Consider the following 17,907-nt stretch of genomic DNA (forward strand, 5'->3'; position numbering starts at 1 on the left):
CTATTATGGATAACTCTTTGTACTTGTAATATGCTGGTTTATTTTTTAAGTTTTTGTCGTTACCAAATATTCTAAGATTACTATGCATCTTGATGAATTCCATAATCAGGGTTTTCTAGACTGAGGCTGACTTATTGACTCATCACCAGAGGATTCGTGGAGTCATGCATGGAACATAAATTAATTATTCCCTTTGATGAGATTAAGCTTCCCAAAAAAGTGAAAGATTGTTGTAGTTATGAGATTATTGTTAACTGAGAGTTTCGTGTGTTCATTGTTCTTGAACGAATCATTCAAGATTCACTTTTAGAAAGCATTTTCAGTAAAACCTCTTTGTATATATCAAAATCATATATGATAAATATATTGCATATGCTACATTATATTGTGTAAATAATAAATATAAGTGTTGTATTCTAATTTATTACCATCTTCATCATCAATTGGGAAAAGAGGTGTTTGTGATAGCTTCTGCATCTTCTTGATTTCAAAGTCCTTTTTTGTTCAATAGACGCTTTTTCATCCTCTTGATTTCAAAGTCCCTTTTTGTTCAATAGAAGAATTGTTACTTGACGTCATTCCTCAATATTATGACATTTTGATACATTTAATATTATAATATATATTTTCAATACACTAACTGTTTCACTAGTCTATCCACGAGTTAAAACAAAAACAATCCTATTGAATCTTACGGTATCGTTTAACAAAATTGATTGTATTTGTTACGTAATGGCATCAGCCAATGAGATCACATGTTGGCTTGGACCTATACTTGTACTCGCACATGATTGGTCGACGTTGTATGAAAACGTAAATAATTGGATTCGACCAAAAGGAGTGGAGATGTTTGTTACTTGAGCGACTTCTTGCTCATATTGATCCATCACATGATGAATTCATCATTGATTTCATTAAATAATGATTGTGGAATTTATGTGTGTTCTTCGCGTTATTTTCATTGAAACTAATAGCCCCAGAATCGTCTTTCAATGCTGGTCATCTGTGGATATTCAACAACCTGACTAGTGCTGTAAAAAAATAATTCCCAAATAATACTTTCTTCCTTTAATCCGTTGAAGTTTTCCACACACAGTAAATATTGGCAACAAACCATATGGAGTACATTTATTCCTGGTATGGTTATATTTCATTCAGTTACATAAGATTACCTATCATTGATTTCATCTGGAAAGAGAAATGGGAGATCGAGAGGAGAGAAGTAGATAGGAAGATTCGAATAAAGTTGAAGGAATGCAGAAAGCAATAAGGATAAGGAAGAGCATGTAAATGAGGACAAGGGAGTTAAAGGTACATTGTCTGGAAATGAGAGGTAAACCATTGACAATACAGCTTGAGCTGAAATTACCGGACCTGGGCTTAGCTATACTTCAACAGCAGCCGGCCCAATTGAAATAAGTATTGCTTTCACTGTGGAAAACGATTGTTTTGCCTTTTGTTTTGTAGTGGACATTGTCGGCAAGGGTGAACATTTACGAACTGAAAGGGGTGAGTGAGAGGGGTGGGGGAAATAGAGAATGAGGAGGAGGGTGACTTCAACATGTTCAATAGCGAGGAGACAATTAGCATGCGTTTTATTAAAGTGAAAGGACTGCTGAGTTTGCAGGAAAGACAAAGCACAGAACAGTAGTCCTGCCTCCTGCCCAATACATAGACTATTATAATATATAAATTAAAGCTGCTGCTGCATGCGAAAAGCAATTAATGAAGTAGAAGAAGACGTACAGGAATGAGAAAAAAAGAAGAAGGAGAAGGGGATTTAATGAGTTTAAGAAAATGAATTGGAACAGGTATCACATTTCAAATATTTGGGATGTGATATTACATACGAAGAAGACCACGACTTGAATGCGAAAATTAACAGATTCCAGTACATATGCGGAACTATTAACAGAACTCTCAAAAATAAAGCCCGAAAAGAGACGAAACTCAAATTTTATAAAGTAATGGCCGTCCCTACCTTTTGTATGGCTCTGAAACCTGGGTACCAAAGAGAAGGGAGTGGGAGCAGGCTACAGGCGGCCGAAATCAGATTTTTAAGGTCAGTGAAGGGATGCACCAGAGAGGACAGGCTTTATAATATCGATATCCGTAGAGAGCTCAATGTAATCTCTATACCTCAACAAGTTGACGGGAATCGACAACAGTGGAGAGAACACGTTGAGAGAATGGGAAACGGAAGAATCCCCAAAGCTGTCATTGCTTACAAGCCAGAAGGGAGGAGAAGTATTGGCAGACCAAGAAAAAGGTGGGAGAATGTTTGAAGGCGGAACATGTATTAATGCCTGTAACAAGACGACGACGACGACGACGACGACGACGAAGAGAATAAAGGAAAGTAACATAAATAGGAAAATATAAATAAAACAAGAGGTTTCAGTCGAATGACTTGTTTTATCGGAGTGATCCGTGGTCTAGTGGAGAGAGTGCTTGCGTAGCAGCATAGAGATCCCGGGTTCAAACCCTCTCATTACCAAAAGCTTTTTAACCAGATCACTCCCGTGTTATCGGATGGTCACGTTAAATTGTGGATCCCGGCTGAAGTATGACAGTCGTAAGGCCCATTGACGGCTTAAATGATATATTCAGGCGGTGGGAGTTTCCCGCAAGGGACTCCCCACCAACAAAAGCCATACGAATTTACTTACTTGTTTTATCCACTCACAGCTTTATGTGAACATGTAACTTTATGTACCTATACGTCATATACTTTTAGGTGGCCCTACAGAAAAATCACAAGATCCAGGCGTCCACTCCACAGCTCCATGCTACGAAATGAGGTGCCTCAGGTATTCTATAGCTGCTCTCGATGTTAGCCATGTTGGAATCATACAGTAATAAGGATGGAATTTCGTCTTCTCAATTATGAAAGATAAAATCACGCAGCATTTTGAATTGCGATTAAAATTGACAGATAGACCGTTTTCTTCGAATACTCATCCTTTTCAAAATTATTTTTAAAATATTACTTTTATCCCATTACTTCATACTTTTGAATCTGTGGAATCTTTCCATTCAAGTTTATGTGCTTGACACTTCAATTACCCTGTTCTACTACCAAAAGTTTTCAATTATTCTGTTGAGATCTAGCACAAATCCCTTAGTAATAAATGCATCAATCTACCTTTTTTCCTACGGATCTTTACCCACTCCTATCCTCTCTTGATCCAGCCTCTCCTTATTCTCTATCTGGTATCTAAATCAGACAAGAAACGGTGATCTAATGTAACTTGATGGCGTACAGAGTGAGACCCTCTATCATTATAAGGGTCTGGGCTCTCACAGCTATGATTATATGCTTTGGAAATATACTGACACAGCGTTCATTCACTAAAACGCTTTGGTTGTGTGTGAGTGTGTGTTTGTTAACAATAATTTGATTCCCTCCCACAACCATTGTTCTAGGGCTCTAGGGTGGTAGACTCAGGTCAATTGGATTGAAAAAGTTTATATCTCGCATTCCAGTCTTATTTTCTTATAGACGTTTGGGTCCAACCACATTGGTTGTTAGCTATGCTCAATTCACCACTTCTCAACAATGTTTTCATGTTTCATTGATAAAGAGTGAAAAGTTAAGAGAGTGAAATCACAGAATAAGCTTGATCCTATCAATGTATATGATAGATATTATCATTTATAAGTGATATGCAGAAGTAGGTCGGCAACATTTCCACAATAGAATTGTACCCATAATTGTACGGGTACAATTCTATGAATTTGAGTGTTCCATTCACAATGAATATGGGTATCTCTCTGTGTATTTGGGACGGTGAAATAAAGAGCTAGTAACCCACATTGAATGGAATACTCAAAGCTGTCACAACCACTAAGTTATTACAATATCGAGCTTTGACTATTACACAATATTTCAGTCTCTGGTAAACAGTTGAAATAGTAACTAGCATTGTACTACCGTTAAATGATACTGATATAGTGAGATTCACCATCTTGATTAAACATCTAGTTAAAATTGGTCTACTATCCTTGTCTGTCATTAAATAAATAGCACCATCCTTCTCCAAATCAACACCATTGCCGAATTGTTCATAGACTATGTGGAAATATAACGAACTGTCAAGATATAATGTATAATTTATTTGCCAAAAACAAAATACAAAAAAGCTTCACAAAAAATAAATATAAGTATATGCTACTGCACTTAAACCAAGATACATAAATTTATTTAATTAGATATAATAACGAAATGATATCCTTTATAATATAAATAATAGTTATAAATGAAGATTTAATATTTATGTTCACATGCATAAGTACAGTAGGAAATTAGATCGATCATGGAAAGATATATTATATAGATGGATGGAATTTATTTGAGATAGAATTGATCATTATTGAAAGATTACACAATTGATATATCATATACACGGGATCACAATTCTACTTATAGGAGGCGTTTGAAAAGGAAACGTGGCAACTATGTTTTCCTACGGATCCACATAAAATATGAATCTCATCATAGTATATATGAAAGGGTGAATGGATAATAGCATTATTTTTATTTCTGTAATTCACAATTTACAAGTATATCAAAGAAAAAGTTCGATAATCAATATAATTACATCGTATGGACAAATACATTCGCTAGTGAGCAAATTAATTTAAGAGACGAAGAAAATAAATGGAATGGAGAAAAGAAGGTAGAGGAATGGAAGAATTAATATGCTCATTTTCCTTGTAACTTACATGTCTTGTAACAGTAGTCCATCAGCAATTTACTTGAATAATATAATAACACATAGCAATTAAGAATATTTGGTGAATTTCTTATCTACTCGGTTCCCTTGGGGCTGGTTTCTACAAAAACATAAGGTTTATCACCTGGAACAAGAAGAGTTCAGCAATGTTTAGATAACAAATAACATGAATTAATTCTTCTAGAACCAGAATTCAAGACAGGGTTTCTTCACCAAAGATAACCGACAAAAAAATTCAATCTAAATAGAATCAGTCTAAGGTAGTCGGCCCACTGTTTCAGTAGTCGAGTTAGTGACAACATGCGTTTGAAAATTGATAAACATCTAAGATCACCTCGAGATTCCAACTCACATCAAGATTTTTTCAAATTCTTTTGTACTCTCTCCTCATTCCTTTCTACTTAGATTGGTGTAGAATACCCTAAATTATCATCCAAAGTCTGATAGTGTCGTCAAGTGATAGTCGATTTAAGTTAATGATTGAGAAATTCGAGTTTTGTGACAAACTATTACGAAATGCTGCTGCGAGCAGATGCGTGGATTTTTGGGACCTACCTCGTAGCGATCTATCACAATAATTAAGCGCGCTGACTCCTGCGCGGGAGATGAAGAAAGAGAGATAAAAAGTAGCCGAATATGTAGAACGAAGAAGGACGAGCTGATAAAGAGTCGGAGAGTCAACTAACAGGTGGTCGGCAATCCAGATATGTGGATACGATAGGCGACGATTGTTTTTCGGTGGTCCTGACACAAAACGGTAGTCGATTGTTGGGGTTAATCGATAGATCGATGATCGTAAAGTCCGTGGATCGATTATGGCGCCGGGCTGCAAAGACGTTTGAGTTGCCAAGCTTTCAGGTAGGGAGGGGGGAAATTTTGGAGAATATCTAAGGAGGAAACGAACGGCACAGAGAGGAAGTTGAGATGAGACATTTGGGTGAGGTAAAGTGTCAGCATCCCTGATGCAAACTACAAACGATCCCCATTCAAACAATGCTCACAGTTTGAAGTGAGTCCCACTATAAAGAGTTCCAATAAGCAAGGTGTTCTAGGATAGTCAAAGCCTAGATAAATAGATTCTATCAGGTTAAAATGTTGTGGTATTGAGTTTTGTTGGTGGATCAAGTAATGGAAAGACAGATGGAAATTGAAGGAATTTGGTAAAAAAGATCAAGATTTTTGATCGAGATATCTTACCTGTGACCAGAGGAAAAATAAAATCGGGAACATAAGCTGTATTTGACTATTTGAGAGACCAATAATGGGATATTATAGTTCCCTCAAAACGATAGTGTAATTATTATTTTATCGCATAAAAATTATATATTCAATTGATCAAAAATTAAATCAAATCTTGCCATACCTCCAAATTTGTATTTCAAACAGTAACTCGATAATATTTAAATGGATAGATATCTATCAAATGCCCTATTAAATGAATACGAATAAGAACACGGGTTTAGCTTGGTGTTGATATCTCAATCATAGCCATGAGTGATAAATGATTATTCTGTAATACATCATGGAAGATATAGATATAAACTTCTATTCACTATTACAGATAGATATGGGAAATGATAATCAAACAATACAATTTCTCTGTGCAGTATTAGGCTACCATAGTACCTACATAAACGTTCATGTTTTCATTCAATTTCTCTTTCACATAGATACACACTCATCTCTCCCTTCCTCTACGACCTGAATTTTGTAGCCCAAAAGTTCCATACAAAATCGATGTATTTACCAGTTAGATTTGTTAGGGAACAGACAAGAAAGCAAAAAATTCAATAGAATAATCAGAAAACCTTTATGAAACATCTCGTCATAACGAATAGGAGTCTGCTTTAGTCACACGCTATCAAACAATCTTCAACTACGAATAAGTCGAAGAACAAAAAACAGAATTAGAAAATAGATAAAGAAACAATATTCTCACCAAACCAGGCAATTTAATTGTTTCATTGTGGCACGGATACTCGTTCTGTAAGCGGCGCTGTGATTGGTTGATAGGCCGCGGGCGATACTATCGGATCCACCTACTATTCCGCAGCTATCATTTGAATAGTTGCAGTTATTCACTTTATATTGTCAGCATTCTTTATGTTTCTTCGCATTCAACCAGTACTGATAGTTCTGAGTGAATCCCACTCTGGTGCATCCACCTTTACTGTTTCTTTTTGTGTTCCTTTATCTTTCGCTGTCTTTGCCGCCTTATAGTCGCCTACAAGCGATTCTTAACATTTCAGATACAACCATAATTGTTATCGTCACCATTTATTGTGGAACTGCGATCTCTAATTTATGTTCCATGCTCTGGTATTATACGTAGAGGATTCAAGTGTAATACACAGCTAGAGTTGGCGTTAATGTTTTGAATAAACTATAGTAGAATTTGAAGAACATCCGACTTGCATGGATATGCGGAGATGAGAAAAGTAGGTATACAGCAGCCGTGCAAGAGCGTCCTTTAGTCTTTGGTGAGTGTTCAACCCCTTACCCAGTGTTCAACCCCTTTGGTTAGTGTTCAACACATACCTAGTTTCCTCTTTGAGAGCACTGCATCGACTGAGCCTTTTGACAATTTGGCAAACATGATTCTTTCTATAAACCTAGGCCTATTCATCACTCTATTTGGCTGAACAGGTTCTTCATCTCTCTCCATTTCTCTGATTCTCATATCCCTCCAAGTCAGAGGCTGTTTTAATTCCACTACAGTGATTCTTGGTTAAATCTAATCGTAGTCTGTAGGCTTCCTATGAATATTGATGGATAATATTTTGGATATGTTGGATTTTGGAATATGTTGGTTTTCGTGACCTTGTCTTTTTTATGTCATTTTTTTTCTATGTCATTTTTCTTTTTTGTCTCTCTTTTGAATTTATTCATTTGCCAAAAACCAAATACAAAAAGAACTTCTACTCAACCAAAATACATACATACAAATTAAGAAAATGTTGATTTAATTAGAAATAATAACGGTATGATATCCTTATTCATGATATCATAAATAACTGATATTTATTAAATGAAGATTTAATTTATGCTCACATGCATGAGTTGAAGGAATTCATATTCTACTCGAATCCTTCAGTTGTCGACGTTTATAGATTTACATTTATCTGTTTTCTCTCAGGCTAACATGAGAACAGTGTTTCAATTAGAGGAAGATCTCTCGATCTGAATGCATGATAGTTGTTGAAATATACCATTTTGTCATAATTTTTTTCGGTACTGTAATTTGTTAGTGGTAGAGGGGTTTCATCCATCTTTACCTAGTCTTTCAATGGTCGACTTCTATAAAGATATTGCAAATATTGTGTATCCCATCAAATACCTTCGAAGCAATGTATTAATTTAGGCAAGTGGCTCACAAACTGAATAGACTACGAATATTATTTGTTGCGTTTCATAACCTCTTCATTTTATTTGGTAGTAGCTGCAGGATTTCCACCAACCCCAACTCTACCAGATTTATTCAATAGTTTACATACATAAATACCGTATTACATGCAATAATAGTCAGCACAGTAACTCAAGTGAAGTCAGAGAATACTGGGAGAAGTATTTATTCACTTATTTCCTCTTATCACAGTATTCTCTCACTTCACTTGAGTAAGAGAATATACAATTTGTGGTCAAAGAAAAAATCATATAAAAAATAAAGATGCTGACAAAGAGGAAGTAGAGGAGGAGGAAATAGAGGGGTAGGAGGAGGAAGAGGAGGGGAGGATGAGGAGGAGGAAGAGGGGGAGAAGAAGAAGAAGAAAAAGAAGAATGATAATAAAAATAATGATGCAATCGGAGAAATAATGAAGAGAAAGTGAAATAGAGTAGAATTGAAGGAGAATAAAAGTAAAGCCAAGAACGAAAATGATGATAATGGAAAGTGGTGGAATGATAAGCTCAATTTCTGCTGCTCTTGCTTGTTCACCAAGCGAAGCATTGTCGTCCAAGAACTACACTTGGATTCTCTTTAAACTGTCAGCATTTCTTATGAATGACATCAACCCTCCTCATTCTGTCAATGCTGGCAATTTGAAGTTAGTCTCACTATAGCAGACTTTGGTAGTTTGGGTTTGGGAGCTGAATCTGGATGATCCTGGATGCTGGATGCTAGATGCTGGAGCGTATAATATGTATGTAGTGTAGTTACCTCAAGTAGTGAGCTGAGCAGCCAACGACCATTCACTTTTATTGTGAGACGAGTCGCACACTGTTTTATTGTCGTTAGTGCAAAAGTTTTCATCCACAATGCCAAGCAGTTTGGTAACGAGGCCTCCTCCTCCTCCTCTTCCTCCTAATCCTCATCCTTCTCCATCACTCCTCCACCACCACCTCCTACTCTTCCTCCTTCATCGTCTCCTCCTTCTTCTTCTCCTTCACCTCCCTCTACTCCTCATCCTTCTACTCCTCAGCAAGCTTACAAACTTCTCTAGTTGTTGTGCAGTACTTGAAGATTTATTTTTTGTTGGTGCTCTCATTCTCCCAACTGCTTTTTCAACTCTGGAAAAGTTGTTCTACAATAATTTGAATTGCTGTATTCACGGAAATCGGGCTCTAAGTTTTCTGCTGCTTTTATTGGACATGAAGAATTTATAATGCAACAGATAATTCAATTTACTCTTAATCCACTTTTGCTCCCGATGATTATTATAATATCACAATTTTGAAGGTTTGAGGTCACAAGCACTGAATTCTATAATACGTTAAAGAATTTACTGGTCCCTGGTTATTGAGTATTGATCCATAAAAAACTCTTTTCTGTTAATCTAAACTTTGGCATTTCAATAAATCGTCTCTTATTTCTATCCATTATTTTACATAATTTCTTTCCACTATTTTATTGTGTTAAACGCATACTGTTGCGTTTCAGAATTAGAAGAAAGAGCCTAAATCCATTTTTGCCTTATTAATCAAATGTACGCTAACATCACTTGCAAAAAAGAGTTATTCAATCCCAAAATGAAAACTGAAACTGTCTAATGTCTAGATTGTATCAATATTTATTTTGTATTGAAGTTTATTACACGTCAACCACTTCTATATTCCATGATGATGGATATAATATGTTTTCAAGCAGCTAGGATAGCATATATTTGTTAATATCTGTAAATATACTATTTACTATTTATTATCATAGAGTAAAGGAACCGTTCAATCTGGATACCTACATTATTTGTCTCTGGTACTATTTTGAAATGTTATGAATAATGTAATGAGGATGCGAAACCCTCAAGACTTTAGAATTTACCAAACGAAAAGACTTAACATCGGCATAAAAGTTTATAACAACTTTTATTACAACATAACCACTTTTTTCTCATATTATTTCAACCCTTTCCATTCAATATGTCTCTGTGACAACATCAACTTCTCTGCCACGCAGGAAGACAATCAAACAGTTCACATATTCATTCACAACTGAACAAATACATAACTAAACCTAATCATGCTGTATGTAGATTCAAGTGGAGTAAGTTTTGAAAACATACATTTATTTGAAAATACTAATTAATGATAATATATGTTCACACTGAAGCTTTTCAGTACTCTGAATTACAATGGTGAGCACTACTATCAATCCTTCAAATTGAACCTCCTGATGACAATAGATTTATACTGAAACTTACTACTACTATGAACTATAATGGTAATATTGTCACATCAGGTGTACATTGTGACATTGGTGTGAGGTGTGACATCGATATCAAATAAGGAATCAACATTACATTCTAGTAGGAACAGCAATTAATCAGACATGATCGATAATGTCACTACCGCTGTTACCGTAGAATAATTTTGTGTAACTATTAATTCTCTATGCAACTACTAATTAATTCCAGTATACTAGTGGGGTTCACTTGAAAATGTCAGCATTGGATGAATGGGAAGCATTGATGCAATTAGAAAGGAGTTTTGTCGGATTTAAGTGAGTCTCGAACGATTATTAATTAATTCACAGCTGTAAATAACACTTTGTTAATTTAGAGGGACCGTTTTGACTATTAGAAAAAACCACGAGGCTTGTGTAGCATAGCCTGGCTACTGAAGGCCTGTTCAATTGAAGCCAGCCAATTCATAAGAATAGAGGGTTTGCTAGATTTGAAAATTGTTTTGACACATATTAGTTCCGTTCATGTAACGGTGCAGCTCCATTCACCCCACTTATGATATTGACGGTGATGATATATGGTGGAGGGTCGGCCGGGGTATTGTATAGGACGCCAGTGTCATATCCACGATTAGAAGCAGCGCAATGTAGGGTGGGGTGTGCTGCTGGGCACTATCTTAGCTCCTCTCTCGTTTTTTATACTTGCAGTCTTCTAATCTGCTCTGATCGTTGTTTCTTGGGGTGATCCCTCGGGAAGGGAAGAAGGACTGATGTCCTTCAAGATCCCTTCTCTAGGACTCAAGAAATCCCCGAGCGAGTGTGTGTGAATTGGGAATGTTCTGTTTCTGTCCTTATCCCTCCCGACCGACTGGGAGGGTACGATGACGATGCCGACTGGCCAGGCTCTAGACAACAAATTAACTGGCTTGTTATTTATTGCTCAAGAGGGTTTAAAACTAGGATACCATCCACCCACCCTCGGGGAGAGGTGGGGGTGGAAGGACCCTCTTTCGCCGCCCCTTCAGTCATCCTTCGACAGCGCCGGGAATTAACTCACAAATTAAATTCCTTCCGAAAGTGTGTGTGTTGTGTTTTTTGGGCCTCTCGAGAATGAACTGTATCGTTAGTGCTTTGTTCTTGCTCTACACCTCATTTGCTACGCTAGTTTTTCCAGAACTATTCCGTCGGAAACCAGAAGCAGTCCCACCTCATCAATCTCAAACCGGGGTCCTAATTATTGATCTAAAGACGTTCATCCCAGCCATGAATCAAGTAGCCAGGCTATAAATTTCAATTAATTGGACGAACATATCGCATAACCTATATTCAACTTTGGAAACGTCGCGTTGATTTGTCGATATACGACACCACACGTATAAAGGTGGCCTTGACAAACCGCTCTATTACCTAATCACCTTGTTCAAGGAGCATTTTGAATCGGATACCATTATTAAACAATGGGTGGATTCTGGTGAGTAACCCTTTTGAAACTTCTTAGTGACGGATATGAGGAGGGTGATCTGCATAACAACCTTTGTTTATTGTAATTGCACTTCGTCCTTTGATTAATTTTGTTCCAAGTAATAATATATACAGTACATTTGAGACTCTTTTGAAATGAGAGAGTATTACAGAATTGATTGATGATTGATAATAATTAAAGAGGCTTGAATAACTCCACACGAATTGTATTATTTTGAAAATAAATTTAATGTGTAATAATGTATATGAATATGTAGATTTTTGCACATAACTAAATGAATTGATAGCTATAAATAATGTGGAGGACAAAGCATGCATGAGAAAGCGAATTAGAGATATTTTGATGGTTCAAAAATATGAATAGAGAAATAAGTAGTTTTTCCAATTAAAAAGAAGTTAACAGAATAAGGAGACAGTAGTCTAATTTTCAGATGAAGAGCTTAAGAATTTACAGATGAGGAGGAAAAAGGGAAGATATACGGCGAAGAAGTTGGAAAAAGTAAAAATTCTATGGGTAAACAGAAAAGGAAGAGAAACAGAGAAACCAAACAAAAGCAGTATTATGAATAATGTGATGATTTCGTACTTAAGTAAGATTCAGTACTATTTCGTAAGTAATGAATGCGAAAAAACCCTTTACACATATAACTTTAAATATGCAATAAAATTATACTTTACTTCAAACAATATTAATGAAAGATTTTTTCAAGTAGAAATAAAATCAAGTAACGCAAATCTAATTCGACTCCTCCTTAACCAATCACAGCTGAGGATTTCAATAGACTCCCACAGCGTGTCCACAGGCGGATTGCCTCTAGAAGGAGCTTCAAGAGTATAATATTCACTCTAAACTGCCAGCATTGGCTGAATGGGAAGCAACGATATTATGCATAACCAATGCTACCAGTTCAAAGTGAATTTCACTACACAGAACACAGAACGTCGGCAAAAATTGGTCTGTCCGACTTTGTAATTAATTTCTTGTCTCTCTTCTCTGTCTACACTTGTCTTCTTTGTTTTTCCGCCGTTTGACTGATGATAATATTGAATAGGCAGGTGCCTTACTCCCCTCTTCCTTCCCCCACTGTTTCTGTCTTCCTCTCATCACCAAATCTCCTCACAGACCTGAGGTCGAAGGTTAATTGGATATGTGCGACCGTGAGTCATTAGCGTATCACAAAATAGGATGATGCTGATTATGAAGGAAGAGAAGAAGGAGGAAGAGTTGGGAACGATGCAAGAAAACGGGTGGGGAAGAAAAGAAAATAAGTAGGAGGAGGAGGAGAAGAAGGAGGAGGACGAGGAGTAGGACGACGAGAAGAAGGAGAAGAAGAAGAGAGGAAAAACTTTGATTAACCTGAATGAGCTACAGTAGTGCAAGGAAAAGTAGACACAGTCCAGATGGAAATACTCGTAAACACAAAAGGATGGACAAGTCAACAAGGAGAAGTTGTAAAAACCAAAGAAAAAAGATTAATAATAGGAAATAGGTAGGAAAGTTAGAAATAAGAACTTGAGTAGAACGAGCAGAATGAGATTGACAAAAGATTCCAAAACAATAATTGATGAGTTTTGAGAGATTGATGGTTCAGAAGTAGTTCGTAGTTGCAGGAGCCTATTATTCAATATAGCCTACCTGATGTACTTGTTTGGAGTTTCACTAGATCCACTTATTCAACTCGGTAATTCACCTCTCAAACACAGTAAAGTACACATCATTATCATGAGTCTCGTTTTTTCACCATGACTTATGGGAGAAACATTTAGTAAAACTATGAGTATTGTAATAGCCCCAAACCTCAATTCATAGATGTGACAGCTTTGAGTAATCTCATTCGATATGAATATGTACCACAATATAAACTTCACTACTACACAGAAAACTGAACAAATAAGTACTGTAGAAACAAATGGAATAAATGACGTTATGTGCGATGAATGGTCTAGACTCAACAAATTAGTTTGATTTCGAAACACCGGCGAGCAATTCTGATATCAAATCCTGATAAACCTATCCCAATCTGATTCACTTAATCAACCATATATCTCCTTCTCATGAACTACTCCCACCAATTCTCCCAACCATTTTTTTTTTCAATTCTCTCGTCTTCTTTTATTTTATGCTACCCAAGCGGCGGTGCACATCTGAGAGCAAACCGACCATGTATCCAACACAAACACAACGATCCCCATGTAAACCGTGTTGCTGCTTTCTTGGCGTGATTTTACATGTAAATCGGTTTCTCATTTGATGGCAGTCTCGTAAAAATGACTGTTTAGTATCAGAGCCTTGCCCACTTCTTGCCTTGGAAGTCCAAGCTTCGGTTCCCAGCAGCTTCTTTTCAAACTGGCTGTTGTTTGATTTTCCAAATTTAATCCATATTTATAGTTGATACTCGTGACGTTTCAACTGTATTTTGTGATTGGAACATGAATTTAGTGAGATTGGAAGTGACGTTTTATAGAATTCATTTAGCAAACGTAACTTCACAAGAACTCAAGTGAGATTGTGGTGGGAATTGGTTAAGCCAATGTCAGTCTTAATTTCTTTATTGTTGAAATTATTATCTATATTATACTGAAGGAAAAATTGATTAATTGGTGGGATTGGAAACTCACTAATGGCGCATCCTCACGTCTAAACTACTGGACTGATTAACTTGAAATATTGCATGAAGATTGTTAATTTAACGAGGATGGTTATAGTCCAATTATAAATACTCCAAGATTCCAGTAGGCCAAGTCTTTAGTTTTCAAAGTTTTCCATTAGACACTTGCGGAGCACGGGTTACCTGCTAGTTTCTAAAAAGAATAATGGAACCATTCTGTGATATACAAAACCTATGTTAGCCATTAACAATAATATTTTGATTATTTTGTTCATTCAATGAATAATAATTAATTCATAGGCAATAATCAATTTCAGAATAGTTGGAATGTAATTATTATGGGGGGAAGGATGTTTTCGACTGCGCAGTTGAAGTAATATCTATCTTAATCGCTTAGATTAGAAAATGTTGACGTTTTTCCACTGTAGTTTCGTTGGGAAAGTTTCTGCTTGAGACTCATGAATAGTATGTAGTATAATAATATAATAGCTAAATACTCTCCTTGCTCATCCTTTCTCGAATATATAGTCTCATCTGCACCTCCTTACTTTATTAGTTCCAAAATTACTTTAAGGAGGTTCGGAATCCACCTAAAGCTGTAAGTCACCTGATCCCTTATCATCATATATTTTTTATACTTCAATCAATAATTGTACAACATTGAATCAATAAATGAATATTTATCTACATGCTTTCAATCACCCAAGCACAAGTCGTTAGCATCATCCCGAGCTAAATAGTCATTCCAATTTCGCATCTGTTTTGAGTTTTCACTCTTCAATATGCATCTGCCCTGAACTTCTATCGTTTATACGAGTGTGACAAAGACAGAATGGAAGGAAAACAGAAAGCACACGAAAGAAAGCGAGCAGCAGATAGATAAGTTAGATACGATCAGAGGACCTCTCCGTCTTCAAGCGGTGTGGCCTTTATCCCCGCTTCTTATCTTTTCGGCAGCCCAATATAGTTCTGATAAAATCTGAAGAGCTTAAGGACAAAAGAAGACAACGCCCCTGGAAAATTTTACCTCCTCCTTCTGTGTCATCCTCTTCTTCTATTTACCCTTCCCTTCATCCTCTTTATCTACCCTCCCCCTTCACCACTATCACCTCCTCTTATCCTCTTCTCCTCACATATGTAAATCAGTACAAATGAAGTAGTGTGCTGTGCTGGTTGTTAGATAGGGAGAGCCATAGCCAACCATTCACCATCAGGCATTCGTATCAGGGATTATGAGCGCTTCTTTCTCTTTGTGTGTGTGTTCTCGTAATTCCGTCCTTATCTCGTTTCGTTTTGTGCTCATTCTTTATTATCTCATCCTTGTTGACAAAACACGAGCCATGTCATTCCGGCAGATTTATAATTTGATCCGCTTCCCGAAAAGAAATCATCCGCATTCTAAATCCCGACACCCTTCAAAAGACCTCCCCTGGCCCCCTCCACCCAAAAACTGAAATAAAATAACGGACGAGTCGCGTTTCAAACGTGTGTTGAAGCCTACTACTCGATTTACGGATAGATTTGAATGTATGCTTGCGTGTGAGGCCTTACTCAAGTTTCTGTGCTGGATAATGAGTGTCGTGTTGTGTGATAAGGTTTTCATTCAGCTTCTTGGATTTTGAGAGAATGCCGCGAAGGCTGAAAGGAGATTCTTTGGCAGTTCATAGAAGTATTCAATACTTACGTTTAAGAATCAGATTTAGACATTTTCAGCCGGCTATTCTGTGTAATACGGTAGAAATTACACAGTATATAAGAATAATACATTTTAATGTTTCAGTTTATATTAATGTCTGTCGTTTGTGATGGATAAATATCTCATTTAATATTGAGTTCCCTGAGAGTTCCTAGTGACTAGAGAAATCCGCTGTTTTAAACGCAATTTCATAGACTGAAGTTTAGGAATAATCTACTTATAACCTACTTACTTAATCTTGTTATGGAGAATGTACTAATTTTGAGTTTGTCTTAGTTTCTCTTATTCGAATATGACATTACGAGGGCTAAAAGTCATAGTAGCGTATCTACAAAAACCCAACTTTTCAGGAGAGCAAAAAACAACTATGAGTTCACACTCCCTCACTATTTCTGAGGTCTGTATTAATTTCAACAACCTAGAATTCACATATCAATATTGTATGAATCTTGTGCTTCTACCAGTGCATTCATTTCGATGAATTATTGAAAATTCAATTTAATAAAAATAAAAAGGAAATACCTTGTTCTAGTTACGCTATTGTGACCGTAATCAATTTCCAAAAATGTATCATTTTTTGGAGATAAGCTATTCTGAGAGTGATCAGTTATGAATAGTAACAATTTATTAAATTGTTCCATGTATTTTATAGATGTTTATTGACATTCAATAACAAAATATGAGAGATATATGATAATTTATAAAAAGTATAGAAAATCACAGGTATTATGCCTAATAAGTAGGTACGGCATTATTGAAAGACTGGAAATTTAAGTACTGAAATGAAATTATAATGCTCTGAGAATGATTGAGGATAACAAAATATGAAACAATAACATTAAAACTAAATTCGAAAATTCCAGCCTCTTCATATAACACTTGAATCAAACTCGAAAATGTTACTATCTTCAATGACTACAGCCTATAGATATTTATCACCAAAACTCATTATTTCTTAATGTCATTTTCTTTAAAGGACTGAAAAAGTGAATACTGAAATACAATAGAAATACTCTGAGAATGACTGAAAATCACATAATATTATGAAACAATTACACTAAAATTACATTGGAATCTCTCTCAATGATTCTCTTCAAATTATTCACTCTCTTCAATGAATATGATAGGCTATTTATCACCAAAGCTCATCATTTTATGCAGGTGGAAATACAGGTGGTATAGACCATGGCAATTACAGACTGTATTGTAATAGGTCTATAATTTCTTACATCACCTCGATCTCCAGATTTGTATATAGGTACCAAGAAACTGTTTTTGAAATCTCTGGGGAAGACACCAAGCTCCAGCAAGGCAGAGCCAGTATGGCTAGGTGAATGGCCAGAACAGAAAAACCTAATTACAGGAAGGGATATTTCATCAGGCCCAGTTCCTCTGCCAACATTCAGAGCTTCCAATCTGCGTTGAATATTGATTGGAGTAATGCAGCAGGATGGAACTAACTGGTTTCAACGAAAATCAAATGTCGGGACATTAACCGTGTCCTGCACAAAAATGGATGAAAAATAATCAGCAAAGAGTTCACACTACTTATCAACAGGAGTTGCAGCACTTCTTGTGTCCAGTCTCATAAAAGTAAGTCTGGCTGAGCCTTTTCTCAAACCATCCACATATGTCCAGAAAGATTTAGAATTTGTCTAAACAAATTCCTCTAATTCAAGTAAATAGTTATTGTATAACACCTTCTTGTCAAAACATGACATTGATCCCTCAAATTGCAAAAAACTTCATAGAGCTGAATACTACCAATTG

The sequence above is a fragment of the Nilaparvata lugens genome, chromosome 7, assembly GCF_014356525.2.
Source record: "Nilaparvata lugens isolate BPH chromosome 7, ASM1435652v1, whole genome shotgun sequence".
In the NCBI taxonomy this organism is placed as follows: Eukaryota; Metazoa; Arthropoda; class Insecta; order Hemiptera; family Delphacidae; genus Nilaparvata; species Nilaparvata lugens.